The sequence below is a fragment of the Kogia breviceps genome, chromosome 8 (assembly GCF_026419965.1).
Source record: "Kogia breviceps isolate mKogBre1 chromosome 8, mKogBre1 haplotype 1, whole genome shotgun sequence".
Taxonomy (NCBI): domain Eukaryota; kingdom Metazoa; phylum Chordata; class Mammalia; order Artiodactyla; family Physeteridae; genus Kogia; species Kogia breviceps.
Window position 1 is genome coordinate 110,608,266 of NC_081317.1, and position 25,231 is coordinate 110,633,496.

The following is a 25,231-nucleotide window of genomic DNA, read 5'->3' on the forward strand; positions in this document are numbered from 1 at the left end:
CTTATGAGAGCTCACTAGGTACTGGGCACTACAGGGATAGAGTGGGAGCGAGACGTGCTTCCTGCCATCCAGCGGGAGATGCTGTCGGGCCCAGGCCGAGGGAGGAGCAGGCACTGCCCAGGTTGGCAGGAAGTCACGCCCAACTACAAGAGGAGTGGGACTCGGGCAGGGGGAGAGGGTGGGGCTGTCTGACCCTACCTGAAAGTGTCAAGAAATGGTGGCACGTCCGTCCGCTGCCTGAGCAGCTCAGAGGGCAGCGTTTACAGTGCAGAACCTGGAGCCACATATGTGCCTGACCATGGTCAACCAAGAGAAGCCTTCTGTTCGTTTCTCGAGAAGCATGGCCTTTCAACAAAGACAAGACTGGCCTGGAATCCCGACTCCACCGTTTACTACGTTTGTGATTTCAGGCAGGTTAACTTCTCCGGGTCTCCATTTCCTCATCTTAAAAATGGAATTCACACCTGTCTCACAGAGTCAGGAAGATGAATGGAGATGATATAGGAAATTGGCTAGCACAAGGCTCAGGCCATAGAAGGAGACCAATGAAGAGTAGCAGTTATGTTTGCCCTTCCCTTGCCTATTAGGTGTGCTGTCATGGTGGCGGCAGCAGGGGTTGCAGGGACATTCTTTTTGAGGAGGCACCTGGTATAGTAATGGGCATTACTACTCCAGCCCCAGTAGGGGCTGGAGACTGGAGGATGGCTGATCCTACAAGCATGGAAGGCTTCAGCTCCACCTCTCTCATCCTCCCTCCCTGGAATTCCATCTAAACCTGAATGTACGGTGGTGGCAGGGCTTGAAGGGCTACCAGACAAGACTTTCAGATTTATGGACAGATCCTATTCTCCCGATTAAGATCTTGACATAGAAGACTTCATTTCATGAAGGGACCACTCTAATTTCAAAGCAAAAGAAAAATATACATGAATCTGATATTTAAAGAATTACTGCCTCATATAAAATGAAGACTCGGGCTTCCCTGGTGGCGCAGTGCTTGAGAGCCCGCCTGCCGATGCAGGGGACGTGGGTTCGTGCCCTGGTCCGGGAAGATCCCACATGCCGCGGAGCGGCTGGGCCCGTGAGCCATGGCCGCTGAGCCTGCGCGTCCGGAGCCTGTGCTCCGCAACGGGAGAGGCCACGGCAGTGAGAGGCCCGCATACCGCAAGAAAAAAATAAAAATAAAAATAAAAAATAGACTCAAGTGTAGAAGATGAAAAATATGTAGATGAAAAGATTCCGGGCAATATCTGCATCTGGAAATATTTTAGTGATAAGATAATTAAGTGGCTTTTGCACCATTTTAATGCAAGGGAAGCCCTTTATAACTGGAACCTCTGTCTTTGTCTTATGTTCCGTCTAAGTATGGGGCTCCTTGTGAAAGGATCCTGCACGCCACTGAAGAGGGAAAGGGCTGGGAAACACTTTGTGTGGGAGCTGGTCCTCGCTCTTCCATGCAGTAGCTATGGGACCTCCGTGTCCATGTCAGGGCAGCACAGGGACTTAGTGAGCTGACCTCTGAGGACTTGTCTGCGACCAGTGTTCAGATCTGAAAAACAATTTGCTCTGACTATAATCAGCACCGTCTCCCAAGATATGACTGAAGTGGTTGGCACAGCGCTAGATGCTTTGTCACCTGTGTCATCCTACTGAGTCCTCGCAACATCCCCGGAAGGGAAGCACCCTCAGGGCCACTTTACTTTTATATCGTGGTTTCCACGATATCACACAGCATTGTGCGGGGCAGGCGGGGTGTGTTAACTGGGGCGAGAAGAATAGGACGGCATAAGAGAAAACCGCCAATGTGTCCGCTGGTGATACAATCCAACTCACCCATCGAAACAGAATAACAAACCCAATTTTTTTTAAAATCCCAGCTCCCCAGAAAAGCAGCATAGGGAATACAGACTGCACCTCTGTCTTAAAGCAGGGCTGATAGTGACTCTGAACCAATATTTTTTCCGCCTGCCTGGTAAACTACCACCCCAAGCGCTCTTCCTGCCACCCTGCCCCACGCCTGGGGCCCCAGAACTAATCACAGTCCTGCAACTAAAGGGTTGTCCTGGCCCAGCAGGGGCCCCAGCCTGAGGGAGCATCATTTGATTCAGGGGCCTTACAAGTCTTACGGTAGTTTAAATATTACTCCTGTCTAGAAGATCCTTCCACTCAGTCAACTGTGGCCGTTAACTACCCAGCAGCCAGCCCCCATGCTTTCACTCAAGCTGGCTGTGAATCCATTACTTACTCTAAGCTTTTAAGCCCCAGTTGTGCTTACAGTGATGGCCTTTTAAACACATGCCGAAGAGTGCATGTACTATTTATGTCCACATTCCTTAGAGAATCAAGACTAGGGAACTGGACGCTGTCTAGAATCCAAGTCACCATCCCTGTCCCACCTGAAGACCTCTCTGCTGGGTCAAACTGGCGAATCAAACGCCTAGGAGGCCCAGAGCAGAAAGATGTGTGGTCAGAAGGCTCAGAATCAAGGCGGGGGGAGAGCGGAAACCGAGGCAGAAAACATGCCAAGACGCAGCCAGGGCAGGAGGGGCTCAGTCGAGTGGCGGGGGTGCCAGGGCAGCAGGGGCTGGGTTTGCTGGGCCTCTAGGGGCTCTGTCCCACCTCACACAGCCCAGAGACACAGAAAACACGCTTCTGAGTGTTACGAAGGTCACATCCAACACTTAAATTCCAACGACAATGTTGACCACGCTTTGAGATCACCCAGTAGGGGAGGGATGGTGCTGTACCAGTGAGAAGCCTGCAGCCGTGGAGGAACCTGCTCACGTTCTGCAGCATACCTCCTAATTGCCAGCACCGGCCTGGCCTTGGCAGACGGTCTCTGGACCCTGTTAGGCAGGGCCAAGCTGGCACTGGTTCCGTTACAGACTCACATTTACCTCTCTGGACAATAAAACAGACATGCCAAAGCTTAAAGCAAAGAACAGGGAAGAGGAAACCAATTTATTTTTTTCTTCTTTTTTAGACGGTGTCATACTCATTACGGTGACTTCAGGACTTCATCAAAGTTTGTTACTGAAAAGGAACCCCGGTTGGTTTTTGGCAGTCCAGCAGCCCTCTCCCCATTGGCTGGGCCCCTAGCCTCCAGTGTCAGCGGTCTTGGTAGCAGGTGGTGGCCGCTGCCCACGCTGGAGGTGGAAAGCTCCATCCAGTTCCTCCGCTGGGAACAAGCCGTGGGGAGAGGACACGTAACTCGGTCTCAGCCAATCAGATGCGCTGACCAGGCCGCGGGATGCCTGGAGGTTCCAGGGGCACACCTGCAACTCTGAAGAGCTTGCTCCTGCTGGCGTGACTTTGTCAGGGCCGCTGCAGCTTCTCCCTGGTCATCTGTCTCCTGTCCAATCCGTATTCGGGCACCCAAATTCTCCCTATACCTTCACCCTCATTCTTCCCACCCCTCCCCTACTCAGCCAAAGTTGGATCCCATCATTTGCCGCTGCGGAGGCCAGACGCGTCATTCACACTAATGGAAATGAACAGGACGGGCATTCTTGCGGTCAGGGCTCCACTAATGCCATGACTCAAAACAAGCTGCAATAGACCCACTGTTCCAAAAGACTGGGATCCGCCAGCAGATCCTGAACCCTGCAAGGAGGACAGGGTCTCCCTGGAATGCTACGTGGGCACCACGGCTGGGGGGAGTCCAGCCCTCCACTACGTTTGACAACGTGGAGTTCAATCCCACAGTGAGGTCATCAACAGTGAGAAATGATGAGTTTCCCATCACTAGAAAGATTGAAGCTGACACAGAAGGCAGAGGAGAGACTTCTTTCTGGCAAGAGCAAAGTCCCGGAAAGACTCCTTCCAACTCTGAGTTTCAAACAGCCTCCCTGGGTAAAGAATAACCACAAAAACAACCAACCAACCTGTGACTGGGTGTTGGAAACATAAAGTTAGCCACAGTTAGACTGGAAACTGTTTGCTGGGAGTGCACTGGAAAAGGAAGGGGTGCGAAGAACATTAGTAGCTTTCAGAATTCACAGACACCTGTTTTGAAAAAGTGCTAAGAAAATTCCATTCAGTGTGAGGTCAGAAAGATTTCAGGCTCACACCTCATAAAATTGTGGTATCAGAAGACAACTTCAAATCCACACCTGTGTATCAGCTTACATATAATAAGGATGTTGTTAAATATCTACTTGAGCCAAAAGCAAGGATTTTACAGAAGCCCCATCTGACATAAAATGATAATTCTGACCCAGATCCCTTTGCAAAAGAATAAATGTCTCAGATCCAGTCTTACACAGCCAAGCATAAAACAAGGTGTTTCATTAAGGACGGCTTCAGGTCATGATGCCAACACCGTTGATTTGACCCACACCTCACACTGCCTTGTCCTGTTACTAATTTTCTCTGGCACCATCTTCCTTTCCTAACTTCATGCCAAGTCCCTAGAGAGGTGAGATTATGCCTGGTGCCCTGGAGTCGGGTTCTCAGTAAATGTGGAGGCAGAACGGCTCAGGAAGAATGTCCCTCCTTCCTTCAGGTGACAGACGGAAGTGAGGGCGTGATACGCTCACTAAATCCAACGAACTGAAGACACTAAATACTTAGATTCGAGCAAGGAGGACTAAACCATAACGTTAACATTGCTTTCAACGTTTTGGACATACAATCTGAAATTTGTTTATTTCTTCAAGTATATTTAATGATATTATACGATATTAAATGCATAAGCATGTTTTTGTACTTGCTCACAAGTGCAAAACATTAAAAATAAATAGGATGGTACCTGCCATTTGGTGCCTAATTCGGTAAAATAAAATAAACAGTAATATAAACACCATTTTAGAGGTATAAGGCATTTAGAGGATTTTGTGAAAGTTGTGATTATTTGTGGCAGAGTAAATCTGGGTAGGCTGTATGTGCCTCGCACATAAAAGAGGCTCAATAAATGGATAGACGGGTGGGTGGCTGGATGAATGGATAGATGGAAGTGGGTGGATAGAGAAATGGATGGATGCATGGAAGGAAGGGGGGTTGGGTTAGTATAGCTAGGGAAAAGTGACAAGGAAATTCCTGCCAAGAGAACCACACAGGCCAAGCCAAAGGGGCAGGAAAGCATCAAGCATAACTTGGGACCCCATGGCTGGAACATCAGGCCCAATGAGGGAAGCGCTAAAGTAAAGGCTAGAAATCGTCTGGGACCCAGGAGTGGAGGGTCATAGTGCCTCATCAGGGGGTTTAGACCTTGTCTGATGTGGAATGCCAGATGGAGGGAATGGAATTTGACTAGTCAGGAAGAAGGAAATCTTAGAAACCTTCTGAATGGGACGGAAGGAATATTTATTACATGCTCACTGAGTGCCAGGCTAGAGCTAAGTGCTTTTTAAAAATGAAATATTTCAAGCACATGAGAAAAGAGAAAAATACAAGGAACACTTATATACCCACCCAACTTTGTCAAAACTTAACATTCTGCATGAATAGCTTCATTTTCTTTGTGAGAGACAAATCACTTAACATACAATTGAAAGCCTCTCTGTACTTTTCTCCACTCCATAACCACTGCAGGAATTTGCTGTTAATTGTTCCCGGGCATTATTTTAATATTTTTGCTAGATAGACATTTATTCATAAGCTAGATACATATATGTACCCCCACACATATAAATACATGCACATATATATGTAAATGTATATAATATATAAATAAACATTGTCTGGCATGTTTTAAAATGTGATACAAATGGTTTCATACTGTAGATACTCTGTGTTTGCTTTCTTCACTCAACATTTTTTTTCAGACTTAGCCATTAGGATACAAATGCAGTTCTGTACAGTACAGAGTTGCTGTACAGTATTCCACTGAATGACTATCCCCTTTCCTTTTAATGGATATTTTTGTTATTTCTGATGTTCCTGCCATTAAAAACAAGGCTGTGAAAAGCATTCCTGGTGACGGGGCTGCTGTGCCGTAGGGACCCACGGCCTTGCCCACTTGCTCTCTGAGACGGTGCACCAGCAATGCGAGTTACTGTCGCTTGACATCTGTGCCCACATGTTGTGCCATATGATGGACGTGAACCCAAAGTTCTTTTTTCTAATTTGCATTTCCTGGATTGCTAATGAGATCAAACATCTTTTAATGTATTTATTGGTCTTCTGATTTCCTGCCTAGACACTCTCTGTTCATATCTTTTGCCCATTTAAAAAAATTGGGTCTTTATCCCTTGTTGGTTTAAATGAGGTTCTTTATAAGTTCTGAATACTAATCGTCTGTTAGTTACATGCCCTACAGATATCTGCACACAGTCTGTGGCTTATCTTTCAGTAGTGTTTTTGGTGTACACGCTTCGATTCCTAACTACGGCTCATGAAAACTGTTATCATTGCCTCCACTTTAGAATGCAGGATGTTACTTATGGGGTGGACACTAAAAATACATAGGTTGATTTGTGGGCAAATTCCTTATAAAACCTTTTAATGAGACAACTCCAGGCTACAGGAGTGTACTTTCACTCCTTGATTTATGAGCATAATTCAAATCTGTTCAGAGATATAAAACTGGCCATTTTTGGTTTGACTTTCTTTTCCCGAGTTGTAAACACTAATTTGCAAGGTCTACACCCCATTTCAAATGAGATACTACCATATATGAAAGAATAACGAATCGTGGTTAAAAGAAACATATAAATGTGAGGTATTACATTTATAAATTGTGAATACAGTATATCTTCTAATATATTCTAGATATTCTTCAAATAGATTACGTTCTATGTATTCCTCAGATAGGTTACATTTGTAAATATATTATCTCTTCCAATTAAAAAAAAAAAAGTCCACTTGCCATACTGTAGTGGCAAGCGTGTGGGTCAGCCATGGAGCTTGGAAATAATCACACGCATGTGCACTAAGTGTGGACTTGGGAGACTGGTGCTTCCAGAGACCCATCATAACGTTGTAGGGGGCTCCCCAGCACTCTGCTCTGAATCCCCTTCTTCATGAAAGCACTCTGATCTTCATTATTAACAGACTGTAAAGGGTAAGACAAAACACACCCACTACGCTAATAAAATTTAATGCTCAAGGCAAGGGGGGGGTGGGAATCACATGTGACTTGGCTCTGCTCCTAAGTCTGTGGACTTGTGTAAGGTACTTTTTTTTAAGCTTCAGATTCAGTGGCTCTGGGGTGTAACTCAGGCACTGGTAAATTTTTAAAAGCCATAATGGGTGATTCTGATGTACACAACTGGTTAAGACTAGCTCCCATTTAATTAGTGGTTGTATTTTCCTCAAAATGCTTGCTGCCAATTCCTAATTCCACTGTCTTCCAATTAAGTCTACAATTAAAACTAACTTCAGTCATTTTATTTCAGGACTGCAAAGACATTTTAAAGTATAAATGCAGAAGAAAGCAGAAAATAAAAGACTGAAAAATTTGACTAAGTAAAAGTGTAAATTTTTCTAAATGTCAAAAATACTATAAACAAACTTAAATAACAAATGAGGGAAAATATGTGTACAAGTGACAAAGGTTAATATGCTGATATACAGAGCTTTCAGGGATCATTAAAAAAAAACAACAAAACTCCAAGAGAAAACTGAGCCGAGGACCTAAGAGGCATTTCACGAAAGAAAAAACATGTAAGAAATACAATCTTAGTGAAAATCAAATATATGCAAAGTAAAACAAAAGGATACCTTTTTAGACAGTCAAAGAGGTAAAGTTTAAAAACAATGCCCCAAAATAGCCAGAGTGCATGTTAGTTAAAGTTATACACCGGACAACTGCTCTGGACCATGCTTTGTTAATATTTATCAAGAGGCATCAATCATCCAACAAATATTTTAAATACATCATTAGAGTTGGTAATTCCAATTCTCAGTATTTATCCTAAGGGAAGAACCAGAGATGTGTATAAAGATTTAGTACAAGGATCTCCCTTGCAGCATAACAGATTAAACAATAAGAAACAAACTAAATGTTCATCAATAAGGGATGACTGGGTACATGCGTGTGATGGAATACCAACTAGTCCAAAAAAAAACCCCTCTTAAATAATATTTCAAAATTTGGGAAAACAATCATTCTAATATTCTTATGTGAAATAATAGGTTACAAAACTTAATAGTTAAAAAAAAACCTTTAATGGTGTCAATTTGTTAAAACATGTTCTTGAATGATACCAAAATGGTAACAATAGTTATCACCGAGTGGTAGGAGTATAGTGTTTTTTTTCTTTGTACTTTCCTTTAATCTCCAAAATTTTTGCAGTGAACGTGTATTATGTTTATAACAAGACACCATTAGAACACTGCAAAATCAAGGCACTCGTGTTTTCGAGCTGAACAGATGCCAAATGAATCAAATCTTTCTATGCCACCACTGGATTGCTCAGTGGCAAATGCCTGAGAGTTTGGAAAAGGAAAGAAGATGGACCAACATCAATAATAAAGCAGACTTTCCCTAGAAAATAGTTCTCGTGAAAGTAAAAGGCCGTATGAGAGTCACTGGCCTCCAGTCTCATGGACCCAGGGACAGCCGGCCTCCTCTTGCCAGCTGGGGCCCAAGACCCGAGGCTCACAGAGGCCACAATGGGTTTCCACGCAGGTATCTTTCTCTGTTTGACAATATTTAGTGATTTCTCAGCATAATCCATATGAAGAATAAGCATAGTCAAGACCTTACTGAAAGTTATCTTAAGACCAATTACAACCTAGCTGAGGTAGAGACACTGTGTTTCCTGTCAGCAAATCTTGAGTGAGACTGAGCCCACTTGCACAGGATTTGCACATCCTTTGCCCCATGTGACAAGTACAGTGCTCCCTGAATCAACGCCACTGAGCCCTAGAGCTCTACTTCCATCTGGAATGTGGAAGGCAGCCTCTAGTCAAGGTAAATCCGGTTTTCCCAAAGACAGTTAAGTCTGTCACCATCAGGGCGCTCGCCATCTGCTGTGTCTCCTTGTTGCCTACCAATGTCAAGTCTAAGAACTCACACATGACGACCTTGATACCCCCCTAGTCCATCAGCGCCGCTCAGGAGACCTCAGGAGACACCACTGTTGTAATAAAATTCCGCGTTATTTTCTCTACTGGGTTTCCAAAAATGGTATTTTAGTTCCACACCCCCGCCCTGTTCCACCCTGTTCTATATTCATGATGCAACAACTAAATTAGAACGAGCCTAAGAGACTCCATGAGGAGTTAGAAAACCTGGGTTCTAACACAGCTTCAGCCACTCTACCTCTTGGAACCTGTCTTATTATATGTAAAAGGAGGCCGCACCAGCATTGCTCAACTCACAGGGTAGTTACAAAGTTTCCATGGACAAATGCTTGTGAAAGTTCTTGGTAAGCAAGAGTCTTGCTATTCTGTGTGATCTGTGGACCAACTGTACTGGCTTCACCAAGGAGCCTGTTAGAAAAGCAGAATCTCAAGTCCCACTCCAGAAACAATGAATCCGAATCTGCAATTGAACTAGGTACCCAAGTCGTGCACGCGCGCACACACACACACACACACACGCACTGAGAAGGACTGAGCTGGGTGTTATTTCTGAAAGCTGGAATGTGATCTAGAGGACCCAGCGGACAGGATGAAAATGAGGTCCTATTTTTACCTGTCTATGGTTTTTCCTGATGCTATTAATGTCATGTGTACTTCTCATCCTTAGAATTTTATGTGTTCTAATGTCTAAATACCGGAGAACAGTATTTCAGTAATTTCCTAACTAGAAGACAGAAATTCTGTCTCCATGCTCATCTCCGAGTCACTTACAGTTTGGATTCCATGGTCATGCATGTTTGTACTACGTTCCTTTTCAGTTAAAGATTCCTTACAGAAAAGTTCAAGTTACCTCCTTTAGAGTAGTTGAAGGATTGATTATTTACTTATGCTTGAACAAGTGAGCAAAATCACTTAGAAATCCTGTTCCCTTAAATTTCAGTCTATTCATATTGTTGGAGGAACAGTCTTCTTTGTTCCTCTTGACTCTTAAGTGGGAGGAGAAATACAAATTCATAGTTTCGAAAGTCATTTTTAAATAGACTTTCTGGCCTAGGAACTTTCTAGAACATTCACCCATAGAAATATTTAAAATCATTATTAGCTTCAGAATTTCGTCTGTAGAAGTATAAGCTGGAAAGTGGTGGGCGTAAGAATTTCGCAGGAGAAAACAGCCATACTGCGAGCTTCCTCCTCTCCCCTGGGCCCCTGGCTTGGGGGATGGGGGGTCGAAGCAAACCCTGAGGCCGGTCATGTTGTCTTCCTCCCACCTGTGCCCTTCTCCTGCACAAGGACCACACAACCACATGGGCAGCCACCACCTCCTCATGCACACCCGGCTCCACATTACAGCCCCCCTCCCGCTGAACAAAACTGCCCTCCCTCAGAGCTCTTCTCTTAGTGTGAGGAGGGCAGAAGGGCAGTCTTGTCCAACCAAACTCACACCCTGAAAAACTGCAGGCTCAGTGAGTCTGTCCAGATGACTTTTGTAACCCTGGCCTCCAGCACGATACCTGGCACCATAGGCTGCTGCCCAGAAAGTATCTATTGAATGCAGTCATCCATTAAAACGTTTTCTAAAGGCACCGCCACCATCCAGCTGGGGGACTGTTGGCTGCAAGGGAACATTCAGGCAGAGAAGGGGCCGGAAGCGGACCGGCCTGGCAGAGCGACCTGCTGGCCAGGCCGCTCCGCCTGGGGACCCTGCCCCGAGGCTCCTCTACGGCAGCTGGGACTTTTTTGTAAGCCTTTTGCTTTCTTCCAGAGCCTTTAAAAGCTCCAAGTTTCTTCACAACTCCCAAAGTGGGAGCAGTGGGGGATTCATTCATTCACGCCTTCACATACTATGTATTTGCTGAGTTTCTAACATATGTCAGGTGTCGTTCTAGTTTTGAGGAAACATCCAGGAACAAAACAAAGACCTTGCCCTCTCTGAGCTTATGGCTTAGTGGAGGAGACAAGTCTTTCATGCCAGATTGCGATAGCTGCTAGCAGGAAATAAGAGAGCTAATACCAGAGACGCTGCTTTGCACATCTGATGAGGAGACAATTTACAGAGAGCTAACGGAAGCAAGGCGGGGAGCTCTGTGAGCCCCTGCGGGCACGTTACCAGGCAAAGGGAACAGCGACGGCAAAGGCCCTGAGATGGAAAGGAGTGGTAAACACCAACGGGGCTGCCCGATGAGCAGAACAGGTGACACAGCTATGGTTTTTAAGTAGCACCCATTTTTTTTGGTAAATTTATTTATTTTTGGCTGCGTCAGGTATTTGTTGCAGCGCACGGGCTTCTCATTGCGGTGGCTTCTCTTGTTGCAGAGCATGGGCTCTAGAGCACAGGCTAAGTAGTTGTGGCACACGGGCTTAGTTGCTCCACGGCCTGTGGGATCTTCCCGGACCAGGGCTCGAACCCATGTCCCCTGCATTGGCAGGCGGATTCTTAACCACTGCGCCACCAGGGAAGTCCCAGTAGCACCCATTTTTAAGAAGAAGGAATAGACCTTATGACTTCAACCCTAAGCCAAACCCTCCATGTAACAGGGCTCTGAGTCCTGGACTCCTTGAGTTCTGCTCATTTTGTCTAGTGCACAATGGCTCAATCTAGGAACCATCTAGAAACCTTGAAGATGAGAAGTGGCTGTGGAGGATGGCATAGACAGAAGACCCATAGAGTAATCCAATTCGACCACCTCCAGAGGGGACATTTCCCAGAAAGAAATAAAGTAACACATTTAAGTGTGCGTTACTCTCCTAAAGACTTCTACACTGAGAAATAGATCGGGGCTTCGCGGTAGGATGTTCAACTTCCTAGGAAAATATGTTGTCTCTTTGATCCGCCTAATGAGAACGGTAAACCGTGGAATCAAAGGAGCTTCATGGGAAGAAGCTAGAAAGTCCCGAGTCCGGCTACGATACGGGCTAAGCACTTACATACCCAAGGCTTCTGCGGGCCGCGGCCTGCGAGTCAGGGCTCTGGAAGCGGCTGCAGACGCGCGTCGTGAGCCACAGGTGTCCCCACCGCGAGGTGACACGAGACGCGGTTCCCTCCGCGCCACCGCCCTCAACCCACCTGCTGCTGTCACCACGCAGGTCTGAAGACGTAAGCCGTCGCTGAGGTGCACAGGAAAGAGCAGGCACGCGCACATGCCCGCACGCATACGCAAGGCACGCACGCACGCACGAACGCACGCACGCACACGCACACGCACGCACATACGCAGACGCACACGCACTCGCACGCACGCACGCAGCCACCCACCCACACACCCACACACACAGTCTGCTCCCAGGTATCATCTTACAGCACAAAATCCTAATATCTTGTATGTCAGTTGCAAGCATCCCCATTTTTGGAATTGTCCATCATTTACACCAAGGAGATGATTGGGTTAGCGCAGATACTATACAGAAGGTTATTTATTGAAACTGAGTTTATAAGGGTGAAAACTGAAAAGAACCTGAATAATGAGAATCGTAAACCACTCAACTTCCAGCAATAGTGTTGGTTAAATCTGCATGGAGCACCCATTACAAAGGATGTTGTTAGCAAATACTGTATACTCCTGAGAAGAAAGAAGTCTAAACTGACGGTGATCAGGATATTAATAGCAGTGAGATGGTGAGCTCTGCTTTTTCTTTTTCTATGCCAGTTGAAATTTTTACAAATCATATGCTTTTTATGAGAAGAAAAAGTTATAGGCTTTTGGAAACACAGGTACTGAGAGATGGAAGAGAGGAAATTACTACTAACCACCTTCTCCATTCCTCACTTGCCAGAGATTATAAACTGCGAACCCCCAAGAGCCAATGAATCTTTGCTATACTCAGTGGAAAATCCCACATGGGAGAAGCCCCAGAGGACAGCAGTGGTCCCCTGATGCCTGTAGAACCGAACCCTTACTCCCTCCATGGCATTTGGGGTCCTCCATGATCTGTCTCATTTTCACCACCCTTGAGTTTGACCTTGCTCAGCCTGGCCTGTACTTCTAACCCCCTTGCAAAATATGTGGCCCCTGGGGCCCCCTCTAAAAGCCCATCCTTTGTTAGTGGGCCCTCAGCAATCTCAGTGTCAGATTCTGCCATGCAGTCCAGCTTGTTATGACCTTGCCTATCTCCACAAATAACATCATGTAGATGCCTTCTGGGCTGGATCCTGGGAAAGAAGATTCTGGGCAAAAGGAATGACAGTGGCAGAAACAAGAATGTGCACAGCTGGTCTTAGATGCAGTGCAAGCCTCTAGCATAGATCAAGGAGTGGCAAGAAAAGCCATACACAATTGTTGGAAATGTTTCAATATTTTCTCTCTTCCTTAAGATAAACCAGTTGCTCAGCTCCAATTACTACAAACATCGTCCTTCCCAAATCACACTTTCCAGGGAGGTCGCCTCTGATCTCCCTGTTTGAAAACTGACACCTACCCCTCCACCCCTCACCAGGGTCCTCAGCACATTCTCTCTCTTTTCTATTTATTCCACAGTGTGATAATTTACTTGTGTCTGTTTACTTCTGCCAGAATGTAAACTCCACGCTTTGCGTGTTCTGTTTTCCAAGAGACCAGAACACGGTAAGCGTCCAGTATGTTGGAGGAATGACTGACTTACTTAGGTACCATGTCCAAACTGTACTGCGCTTCTCAAAATCCCCTACGGGAATAGCTTTTAAGAGGAAATGATTTTGCTGGAGACTCTCGTACTGAAAGAGGTGGGGAAAAAAACAGGAAACAAGACTGGCAAGCGACAACTTCCAATTGTTGAGAAACGTGGCCTTTCCATTGACTCGGCTAAGGATGCAGAAACTCTGCCCACTTGATGCCCGGCTGGGCACCAGGGTAATCCAGTGCTCAGACATTTCATTTATGAGGATTCAAGTCTCCATCAGCAGGAGGACGATGAGGACAAAAACAGAACTGGAAGAGGCAAGAGTTAAGGTGCAGTACTCAGCTCTGAGCTGTTTGGCCATAAACACATACTGATAAACCAGTGATAACTGTATCCTAATCCAGTATTTGCTGCACTTTAATAAGAACTTTTACCCATCCCTGTGCCACTTCCCTCCTATCACCTCTGATTCTTGCTCTAAATTTCAAATCCTTAAGGGGCTCATCAACTTCACTACCAAAAGTTGGTAGTGAGCCAGAAAGATCTGCGGGGCAGGAGACCAAGAATGGAAAGATAAGAGAAAGGGCTATTACAAAGTTTTCCACGGTACTCAGACCAAATTGATAATTTTTTGATCAGAATTTAGGACATGGAAGGTGGAATTCTAGATCAGCAGCTGATGGCAATTTTTTAGAGGAAATGGCAACCACTGAATTAACTCTACTTCTTAATCTCAATTTAACCACATTAATCTAAATAATCTAGAGGCAGGGAGAAACAACAATTTGCTACAATGACTTCCTGGAAGGATGTTATAAAACAAGCAAACAGGAACTGCTTATGGTGGTAGATGTGAAAAGCCATGCTCCAACACCTGCCTCAGACCTCCTAAAATCCAGCCATGGCCTTCAGCCCCAACACCAGGGGGAGTCCTGCTGAATCAGGGCCAGCAAGAACCAGGGGGGTCCCAAACGAGATCCAAGAACCACCCATTCACCTGTCTTTAGCCTGGTACTTAGGAAGAATAACCCCTCCCTTTTTAAAGTGGGAAAACTAGCCTAAAATGATGTGAATATTTTAACATTTGCTAGCAGATTCTGCAAATGGGGCTTTGAAAATTGCATAACTCATTCTGTGATGTGGTTTTCTAAGGTCAAAATGGGGCCTGGAGAAGCCTCTGAGAGTAACTCAAGAGCTAAAGAAAGTCCTAATTCCTAAGGGAAAGTTCCTGTGGTATTATTTGACTAAAACTGTTACTTGGTTTGGAGCAAGACTGAGATATTGATGAGAGAAAAAAACTAAATTCCGGATTTACATCTATGTTATCAAAGGCCCATAATAAGAAACGTGTGCTTTCTCTTCAGAATACAAAACTGCAGATCTACCAAAATTGGGGGTCATATTTGAGGTGAAATGGTTTCAATCAATTATCCTTTCTCTGCTACAAAATTAAGAATGCTCAAAATATTTAATCCAGAATTTTAATGGGAAAGTAGTGCCTTCCAGTACTGAGAAATTTAAAACTCTTGCTGTTTTCCACCCTTGGGAATGGACGTACTGCATACAGCAAATGAAGTCCAAAATATCTCTCAAACCAATTTCATCTTATTTAGTAATTTCATTCTTGCTTTCGAGTTCCAGTGAATACAGAAAGCAGGTGTCTGCCTCACTCATCATAGCCCTGGGTTTAATAACTCAAAGTTGGGTCTCCTAAGAAAAAGTCTCTAAGGAAAACACTTAACATAGAATATGACAAGCTTTCCCTAACGAGCAACTCAGTGAGAATTTTGCAACATCCCTGGAGATAAAGGGAGGTACTTTGGAGTACTGTAAACCATGACTAGAGATCACTGACTTCGTTTGAACTTGCCTATAAGCACCTGTTCAGGAAGGATACCGACCTTCATCTTAAAGCTGCCAAAGGAAGAAATCTCAGTATCTTTCTTGGAAATTTGCTCCTTGACACACATTTTATATATATATATATATATATATACACACACACACACACACACACACACATATGTATGTCACCTAGCAGAGTGGCTAGCACATAAGTAGACGAGACATAAAAATTGGTATTGTGTGGCTTATACTTTTCTGAAAAACGCCCTTCCGGTGGGGGAAGATGAAGGTGTTCACCCTACAGCCCAAACACATCTCGGAGTCATCCTTAGTGGCTCCTTCTCCGGGATTCTCTTCTCCGGTTCTTTTAAAGCTAATTAATAAAAGTAGTCTGGTCACACAAGACTATTCAATCTTGAACTTTAATATTAGAGATAAGCAGAAATTAAAATGTTATAACCACTGCATGGTTCCTGGTCATATTCGTGTAGAATTTCCTGCATGCTGGTGACTATTTCACAGGTTGAAAAATCATCTGCAAAGCAGTAAAAAGGATTTCCTCAAAGTTTGTATTGTAGCAGATCTTTGCATTATCAGTTCATTTTCACACAAAACTACTGGCAAGTTGTCTGAGAGATTTCCAGACAACCACTGGTTGACACAGGATACCAGCTATCCTTTTAACTGCTACCCATAATAAGGTTATGAAAATGACCCCCATGACACAGCAGTGCTGAAGTATGTATCTATCTACACCTTCCCAAACTGTTCTCTGGCACCCTAATCGGTGTCCTATGAGTTATGGGTTGTGGGATATACAACTGGGACCTTAATATGCTAATATTGCACAGAATATTGGAATTAACATTCCAAGAAGTAGCAGCTCCCAGCCTTCCAATTTCACAGACCAATACAAAAATTTTTTAATATCTTTAGAGAACTAACTTGGGATGGCAAGCTTTTCCTTTTCACCAAATAAGGGCATACAGTAGACAGGAGGGCATAAAAGTTTAACGGACATTTTTTTTTTTTTAACTGAAAAAATATTTTGAAGTCCTTACACTGTCTTTGCTTTTCTTTTTCCTACTTTGCCTCAGATCAACACCCTTCCCCTGCTGCTCGTTCAGGAACTGTGAGGATAGACTTCTAGTACCAAGCTTGACATTGCATTCAGGGTCCACGGGTCACAGCTTACACACACTGACCCACACCACTGCTAATTCCAGATGGGGATCGTCCTTCTCCCTTCAAACTACAAATGCCACCTCCACCCCATTCCTACTGACTTGCTACTGCTGTTAACTTGGATAGAAAATGGTCACAAACCATTAATTTAGACCATCACATTTACAGATCTTTTTGTTCATGTCCTTTCCTTTAACTCACATATTTTATTTAACAAAAGTATCATTACTAAAAGCTCCTACAGAGTACAAAGCTACTTTATTTGGACAAAGTTTGCTGCATACACAGAAATACTTGATACGCATTTCCAGCCAGCCCAATCCCAAACATTTGGTAATTACAGCCAAAAGTTTGGAAACTCTAACTGGAGACATGGACCCTGTTTACAATATTTTTATTTTATGCGGAATATGCGGAAAACAAACACACAAGAGCAGCTTCTACGGATATTTGTACATTCCATGAGAAGGAAACATAGTATTGTATGCTGTAAAAGTTTACTCAAAAAAATAATTTCAAACTCTTAGGCTTTAAATAATGAGACTGTTTAATTTTATTACAGCAAGAGTCAGAATATTATATACAGTATATACTCCTTTACACAAAACACATTTGCACGTGTTTCTGAAAGCTACTTGTAAAAAAAAAAACTGTTTAGAGTACTATCACATTTTGAAAATGTCAGGATAATTTGGTAATATTTTCTAAGGGTTATGTTACTTTGTGTTTTTTTTAAAGTGAGACATACCTGGATGGTCAATGTGGGTTCATGTAGGTTAACCCCAAATCTGGCATATTTTTGGACAAATCTTGCTTTCAAAAATCTCACTGACGTGATCATTTTCTCTGCACATGATCTGTTTTACTAGCATCTGGGGGAAAACATATGGATCTCTTCAACTAGCTCATAAACTCGTGACTCCAGGGCCTAGGCAAGCTCACAGAGAAGTCACTTCTGGCTCATGCTGTGCCCGAGGCAGGGTGAGGGTTCACTCCTGGCCTCAAGGGGCCTGGGTGGTGAGGGAAAGAGCGGACAGCCACACCCAGCTGAGCATCAGCACAGAGTAGACGCCCAATGGAGACACCTGTCAACACCACGGCTAAAAAGCTCTATTTTAAATACAATACTATGAACTCTTATAGGCAAACCTTAGAGAGCCAAGATTGCTAAGTCTGGATCTATTCTATTTCCCCGCAGGCAGGGAGGGAGATGGAAATGCAAGGACACAAGTAGACTCCTTCAGAGGAAAGCAACGGAAACCTCCCGTCACAGGCAGAACAAAACAGAACAAGAGGGAAGAAGCCCGGACGGTGCTGCTATAATTCTATCCTCTGACCTAGGACAAAGGGGCCACAATTGGGCAACATTTAGAAGAGCTGAAAAGCAAATGGAATAAAGTTACCTGGGAAGGAGAAGTGGATAGATTTAACAGATTCTGATCAATTTTGGAATCCTATGTGCTCAACGCTTTCCCCACATTTAGGTCAACGGTACGGAAAAAAAAAAGGATGGAGACCAGGCATCTGGGCACAGATGAACTCAGGCTCCTCTCTCAGGGCAGGTGAAATTGGGAGGCACATGTTGTAAAAGTCCAAACACTATATTCCAAAAGGAACACAGAAACACCTCTGAATCGGAACACATGATGTCTAACTTTAGTCAAGCTGAAGGACCAAGGCTCCCTCCACCAGTGTGAACGCTCAAGAGTCGACTGTACTGACGGCAGTGTTTTAGAGGCTAGAGTTGTGTTTTTCTTACATTCAAGATATATGTTATCTGTCTACAGGTCCAATTCATAAAAGACATTCAAATTATGTTTCACGTACAAAAGCAGTGAAGTCTAAGATGTTTCCAGAGCGTGCTGTGCTGTAATCTGATGAGGATCTTCCATCTTTCTTACTCGGCCCCAACATTACTTCCTTCAGATTTCTTGATTTTTCAAGGATGACCTTCTCCGTGAAGCTGTATTTTGCAGAAAAGTCCCAATGAATGCCATAACAAGCAGTTGATCTGAGATTCCAAAATGGAGACTAGAGAAATGGAATTTTTTGTCAAAACACGTTTCTAATAAGATAAATCAAAGCATCCCCTTCTGTGTCAAAATATGAACTGAAGGCAGTTTTCTCTAAAGTTACAAATAGATTAATAAAATTCAGAAATAATCACACACGCAGGCAACTCGAAAGGAATAAAGAACAAAATATCTAGGAATCTCAACAATTTTCCTGAAAATGTGCTACAAATTTCAGAGTCACAAAATAACAGAATCCCGAATTTCCAGTCATTATGTTAATTTGAAGTACACATTTCACACCATGAATGTGATATCCTAAAACATGAGAAAAAAAGTTACATTTAGGTAGGACACCTTTATAATGATTAAAAATTTTAGGAGAAATACTCTCATTTTAAAAAAACGAAACATTAATCTTCAACTGACTATGAAATAAATGCCCCTAAACCAGTAGGAGGTAGGTACTACCTATAGGAGGGCTGTCCCATGCCTCAGGCCCTATTCTTACCATTTGCACCTTTGGGGCAGCCCTTTGCAGAGTTTTTGCTCCATGACATCACAAAGCTCTGGACTGTGGCTTCAGTTCAGTGTGTAAGGCAGTAAGCGTCCTTCAGGATCTGGCGCTCCATTCAAAGGTGACAGAGAACTACAGATGGACAGTGACAACAAAGCTGCAGCAAGGTCAGAAGTAAAATGAAGATGGTCTTTTAGATCAGGGCATCCTGAATGACAACCAAGGGCCGTCCCTCTACCCTCAGAAATTGCAGTTTTGTTGGGGAAACGATCCATAGCTTTCTGCCGGTTTTCAAGATGGGGTTTAAAGCTTCCAAAATACAAGTAGCCATCGTTCAAGGCTCACGTTCTCTGTGTGCCCCTATGTCCTGATTGTACCCAAAGATCTAATCATCCCGGGGTAATTGAGTCCATTTCTGAATCCTCACAGTGAGTGCAAGGCCGTGAAGTGCAGTGATCCAAGAAGGTAGAGACCTTCCCATGAGACATACACACTAGAAATGCTACTGTAGTACGACTTTAAACAAATTTAGGTTTTATTTAGAAGTTTCTAGAAAGCAACCATCAAATACTGATTATACTCATGCCATCAATCCTCTACTATGTTCAGTATTCTGCATTATTTTCTAAAGTTATACAGCAGGGACGAAGACCCATTTTTATAATATTTTCTCTAATATTTAAGATATTGATTTTGAAGTAAGCTAATCTCTGAGCTACATGCCCATTCATAACACACCAGAATAAAATCAAACTCACTGTCAGGAAATGCACTGATATTTCCCAAGATCACCTGCCACTATCCTTAAAATACTGCGGGGCATGCCGCTGTGAAGTACCCAAATTAACCTCGGAATGCCTCCTGTCCAAGGGATTTCACACGCTACCTCATAACCTCCAGGAAGCTAATTCCCTGCCCTTAGTGCACCTTAGCTTAGTTATAGAAGAGCTTACCACCCCACCCCCATCCCCACCATCATTTTTATTTTTAGGCTCTTAAGTTTTCCCCTCTCCTGGGTCTCTTTCATTTGTACTCACGGTGTTCACAGAATCTAAGAAGGTCTTTAAAATATTCATTCCAGTAGGGACCAAGTTTTTTCCTGCCTAATTCCTTTAGGGTATATCAAATGCCTAGGCCCGGTCAATACTGTAGCTAGAATTGGCTAAGAGGAAACACCTCTATTGACAAAAGTATCACAGAAAGAGAGTTTTGTAAAAGCCAGTTGTAATGGGAAGGCAGCTAAATAGGCAACACATTTAGATTAAAATATAACTTGATTTTTAAAAAATCTATCTGATGTTTTCCTTGTGCCATTTATTAAGTATATATCAGCCAATTCCTCTTTAACCAAGTAAAGCAAGGGAGAAGGGGGGAGGGTGCGGTTACAGGGTAGTTTATTTAGCTTCTAAATGCCTTCTAATAGAAATGTTATGGAAACTTTCGTTCTACACCAATTTCTGTATTACTGGATAATCTACCAATAATAAAACTTGCAATAAACAAATAATTAACATCCTACTGAGCTACCCACTCAATCTCTATAGTTCCCTGAATTCTACTTATCCTTTCCCTTTAATCCTTTTTCAAGTTGCTCTGAATAATGTCTTAAAAAAAAAAAAATCAATCTTTCTCCAGTTTTGGTCAAAAGGATAGGGAGGCAATCATATTTGACCATCAAAATAACTACCCACCCAGAATGTTCCTCAAGTTCCCAATCCCAGCAGGAACAGGCCAGAGAAGATAACCACCAATAATGGAACTCCAGTCCCCCAGGCACTGACTCTCCTGTCAAATACCTCTCCACCCATTTCCAGGGTCAAGAATGACCTAGTTCACGTTCTGGGTCTACATGAAAGTAGCCTATAGTTTTAAAACAGTGTACATAGAATACAGGCAACTTTCAATTTTTTAAGGGAAACAGTCCTTCTTGGAAAGTCAGGTTTTGTTCCTTCTTTTCATTCACACAGTCTACCTCTTGGCATTTTCCTTTCCAAATTTATTCACTCGACAACAGGGAAAGAGGAGGAGGTGGAACTGAGCAGCTCCTTTCCCTCCTCATTGGCACTTCCGTCCCACATAATAATATCTAACTTGAAAATTGGCAGCATTTTGCCACAAATGTATTTGGATATATCGGATAGAATTTGCATATTCTGATATAGACCATGTTGAGGCCATTTCCAGGTTGAAGTTCTGTAATTACTACCTTTAGGACTGTCACCTGATGATTTTTTTTAATTAATAAAAAAATATGGAACGCTTCACAAATTTGCATGTCATCCTTGCACAGGGGCCATGATAATCTTCTCTGTATTGTTCGAATCTTAGCATATGTGCTGCCGAAGTGAGCACTCACCTGATGATTATTTTATCTTCTCTCCTCATGATCAAGAATTACCTCTGATCTAGGTAATTACCTCTGATCTACGCTACAAGGTAGGCAGGCAAAGAAGCTGACCAAATTGGCATGGGAGGATTGATTACATAAACTGCCTGGGAAAATATGAGGTCCATGAGAGCCCCCAAATCTTCAAAAGATAACTGTCTCCAGAGTATGACACTAATAATGATAGCTGAGAATTTGAGACATGCATGCTAACTTAGAAATACAAAATTATAATGCCTATTCTTTTATATACTTTTTATTAAATCTATTGGTTCACTTAGAAAGTCATTATATATACAAAAACAACAATTTCCAGAGTTCCTAAATATTTCCAACATATTCAACTTAGGGATCCAAGAGTCTGAACATGCCATCACCAAAAAAAATTGCAAACCTAAAAAACAAAAAGGAAAAAAAATTAAACAATGTCAAAAGGAAAAAAGACTTTCTTAGAAAAGGTCAATATTTACTTTCATAATTTTCAAAACATTTTAAAGTCAATTTTTTTCTCATTTACAGTTATACGCTTGTAAGTCTAATATTAAAGTTTTGCTTAATAACACGGCAGTTTACTTATAACAAAATAAATATTAAACTATACTCATACACATTACCTATTTAAATATTTACTGGGTCAAAATATCTTCATATTTACAGCTTCAGGCTTTAAGATGGTATTAGATTTGTCTTTATTTTCTTTGAAAAGCTACCATTAAGGTAACAGACATTCAGATGCATAAATGAAATTACTGATTTCATTCTTACGTAACTCATACCTTTAGAAACTATGTTTTAGCCAGTTAGCAGTGGTTAAAGTCTCTGTGCTTCTATTACATTAACTTTTAGCACATGAAATAAGATGACCTTCCAAGTTCTTGTAACCTCAAAAAGGGTCAATCTAGATAGGCTTTATTTGAAAAAGAAAAACAATTTTGTCTGGGAAAATACAAGAAATGAGAATTTCTAAAAATAAAAATAATCAGTAATTCTCATTAAAACATTAATACACAAAAATGAACTATATGAACAATTCTTCTAACTTACAGGCTTAAAAACCATGCTATTTAGACCAGCCTATTTAATTTTTCCATAGAAAATCAGGAGTTCAGAGTTCAGATCTCCAAAAGAAGAGTAAAACAACAAATTAAGAGATAAGATAAAACAAGGCAACAACCTATTGTACATTGCTTTTCTTTAGAACAAGGCCAGGCTGAATTATCTAAGTATAAATGGAGGTCGCAGATGTATAGTCATTGCACTCCGGTCAACCAAAACAGTGCCTGGATTTACATAACATGTGAATAAGTCTATTATCACAGAAAGTCACATACATGAATAAGAAGAATATATTTTATAAATTTTAAGTCACTCTCAACATCTGAGAAAACACTGTCAGTAAAATACTATTTGTAATACTGTTTTTAAGAAAACACTGTTTGTAAGGAAATGAGGTGATGTTCAGAACTATATTACAACTGAGCCTCTAGAAGAGAACATGAAAATAAGCATGACTTAAAAAAATAATAATAATTCGTATTGTTGTCAGTTCCTCAGCATTTGCCCTCTGCATGACTCTCTGGAATAGGATGACAATTTCATTTTCTCAGCACCTCATCAATTAAACAAACTGATGCATAATTTAGACTAATATATAAGTACATTTATAATATTATTTGTGCTATTAATACTGTTACATGTAGTACAGGAAATGAAATAATATGAAGAGCCGCTTCTTCTGAAAAAGTGGCTTAGTATAAAATTTGAACTTGAGCAAAGAATCTACTGAAATTCTGTTCGGGGCGGGGGGTGGAGGGGTGGAGGGATAGTGATCGCCTTATAAGCACCGCTGTATCAACACATTTAACAGGACATGGTCCGCTGGAATAAACTTAATAAATAAAGAGAGCCACTACACGCCCTGAAAAATGTTTTACTATAACAGAGTGCTGTTATCTTCAACTATAAAATATATTTGGAACTAAGATACATGTAATAATTAGAGCAGAGTTTAACTGATACAACTAACATTCTTAATGGGCACTTTACCTTTTAAAAAGTAAACAGCAAAAAACACACACATACATAAAACATTAAAATTCTTTATGACAGAAAAGCAAAGCTGTGGCAAGAATCCTTACTTCCTACTCTGAAAACCTTATTAAGCCCGTAGTCCATGTTAAGAGCAAGCTGTATTGGTTTTCAAAGGAAAAACATTATTTCAATGTGCAAACACCTAATAGGCTCAGGTGCTTTCGTATAATAAATATTTTGTTGTTACTTAAGTAGCTCACAAGAGCTCATTTTTTTTAAAGTTATGTTTAAACAAGTCTAAAAGGTTTAATTAATATGTAGTTTTATATAATTAATCCTTTTGTTATTAAACACGTGAACCAGTTTAGTTAGAATGGCAGCATGTTGTTTAATACCTTTTGTTCACAACTTAAAATTTTCAGTTTAAAAAGAAAGGAATTGGGGTAGGAGAGGAGACATGGAAAAACATGAAGGCCTCTCTTTGTCTCAGGCTTTGCCATTACCATTCTGTCTGCAGTGGTTTCAGGACGAGGCGATCGCACACCTTCTAGCCAGAAATCAGATGGCCTCAAAACAACCTCATTTCAGTCTTAGGCCTCATGTCTTTCGCTTAGAGCTAAAAATAAAAATACATGTGAATGAACAAATGGTCATGAAATGAAACCTCGAACATGACACTAAAATGTAACACATTAGAAGGCATTATTAATCTCAGAAAAATGAAAATGTGCACATTTCCATCCAGAGTACCACAACCTTTATATAGAAAGTGTGCTCTTCTTAGCCTGTCAGCTTGCTGGGCGTAACAATAACGACAATTTAATTCCAAGGTGGTTCAACAAAGCCAGAGTAATAGCTTATTCATCTCCTGAGATTATGAAACATTTATTTATTTCTTACAGAGTTAAATATAACAGTATCGTGAATAAAGCTAATGATGTTAAACAGCAACGTAGCACTTCTTTACACACATAAACCAAGGCAAGAAAGTAAAGTGTAACGCTGAACCAGAACAATGATCTGGCCCTAAGAAACACATTTTGTGTACTTAGAACTCCTAGTTCCAACAGTAATGCTAGTAGCAAGTGAAAATTAACCTGTTTCTACAAAGTGAGCATTCACTCATTCCACAAATATCGAATGTTTCGAAGCACTGGAAGTCAAATGCTGAATATGAAAGATGGTTCCAAACCTCAGCGAGTGGGGTCCTAGCCTTTTATTTCCTAACTTTTTGTCTCGGGTCTGGGCTATAATGCTAAGGGGACAGAAGAAAAGGATTGCTGTTTCCATGAGAGGAGGAGATCAGTATGTATCACACGACAGCTGAATGAGGCTGTAGGACTGGAAACAAAACCCACTCAGAAGCCCAACGCCCATGCTGCAAGTGAACGCCAGTCACCAGCTGGTCTCTTTCCACGTGAAGCTTGTGTTTTCAAAACCCTACATCAATCCTGGAAATTAATTATCCTTCATTTGGAGAGCACTGGTGGTTTCAACCCCCAAGTATAAACATCTCAGACTATTCTGTAAGGTTATGTCAGCCAAGAAACTTTCAAATCACTTAATAGAAGAGTATTTCATTCACCTGAAGCCACAATTTAAAATCAGAAATTCTGCTGCCAAAGTTACTTAAAGAGTTGGCCTTAACTATACTGTAATGAAGACAAGTATCTCATAAATTTTTATACCATT

The 25,231-nt window shown here is 42.1% G+C and overlaps 1 protein-coding gene and 1 non-coding gene across 2 annotated transcripts in view; both read right to left on the reverse strand.

Annotated features, from left to right (window-relative positions):
* XKR6 (XK related 6) overlaps positions 1 to 25,231 on the reverse strand; it is a 258,615-nt gene that overhangs the window by 158,149 nt on the left and 75,235 nt on the right. The window lies entirely within an intron of this gene.
* Positions 21,368 to 21,474, reverse strand: LOC131762093 (U6 spliceosomal RNA). The gene has a single exon (XR_009337171.1). It is a non-coding gene; the product is annotated as a U6 spliceosomal RNA (small nuclear RNA).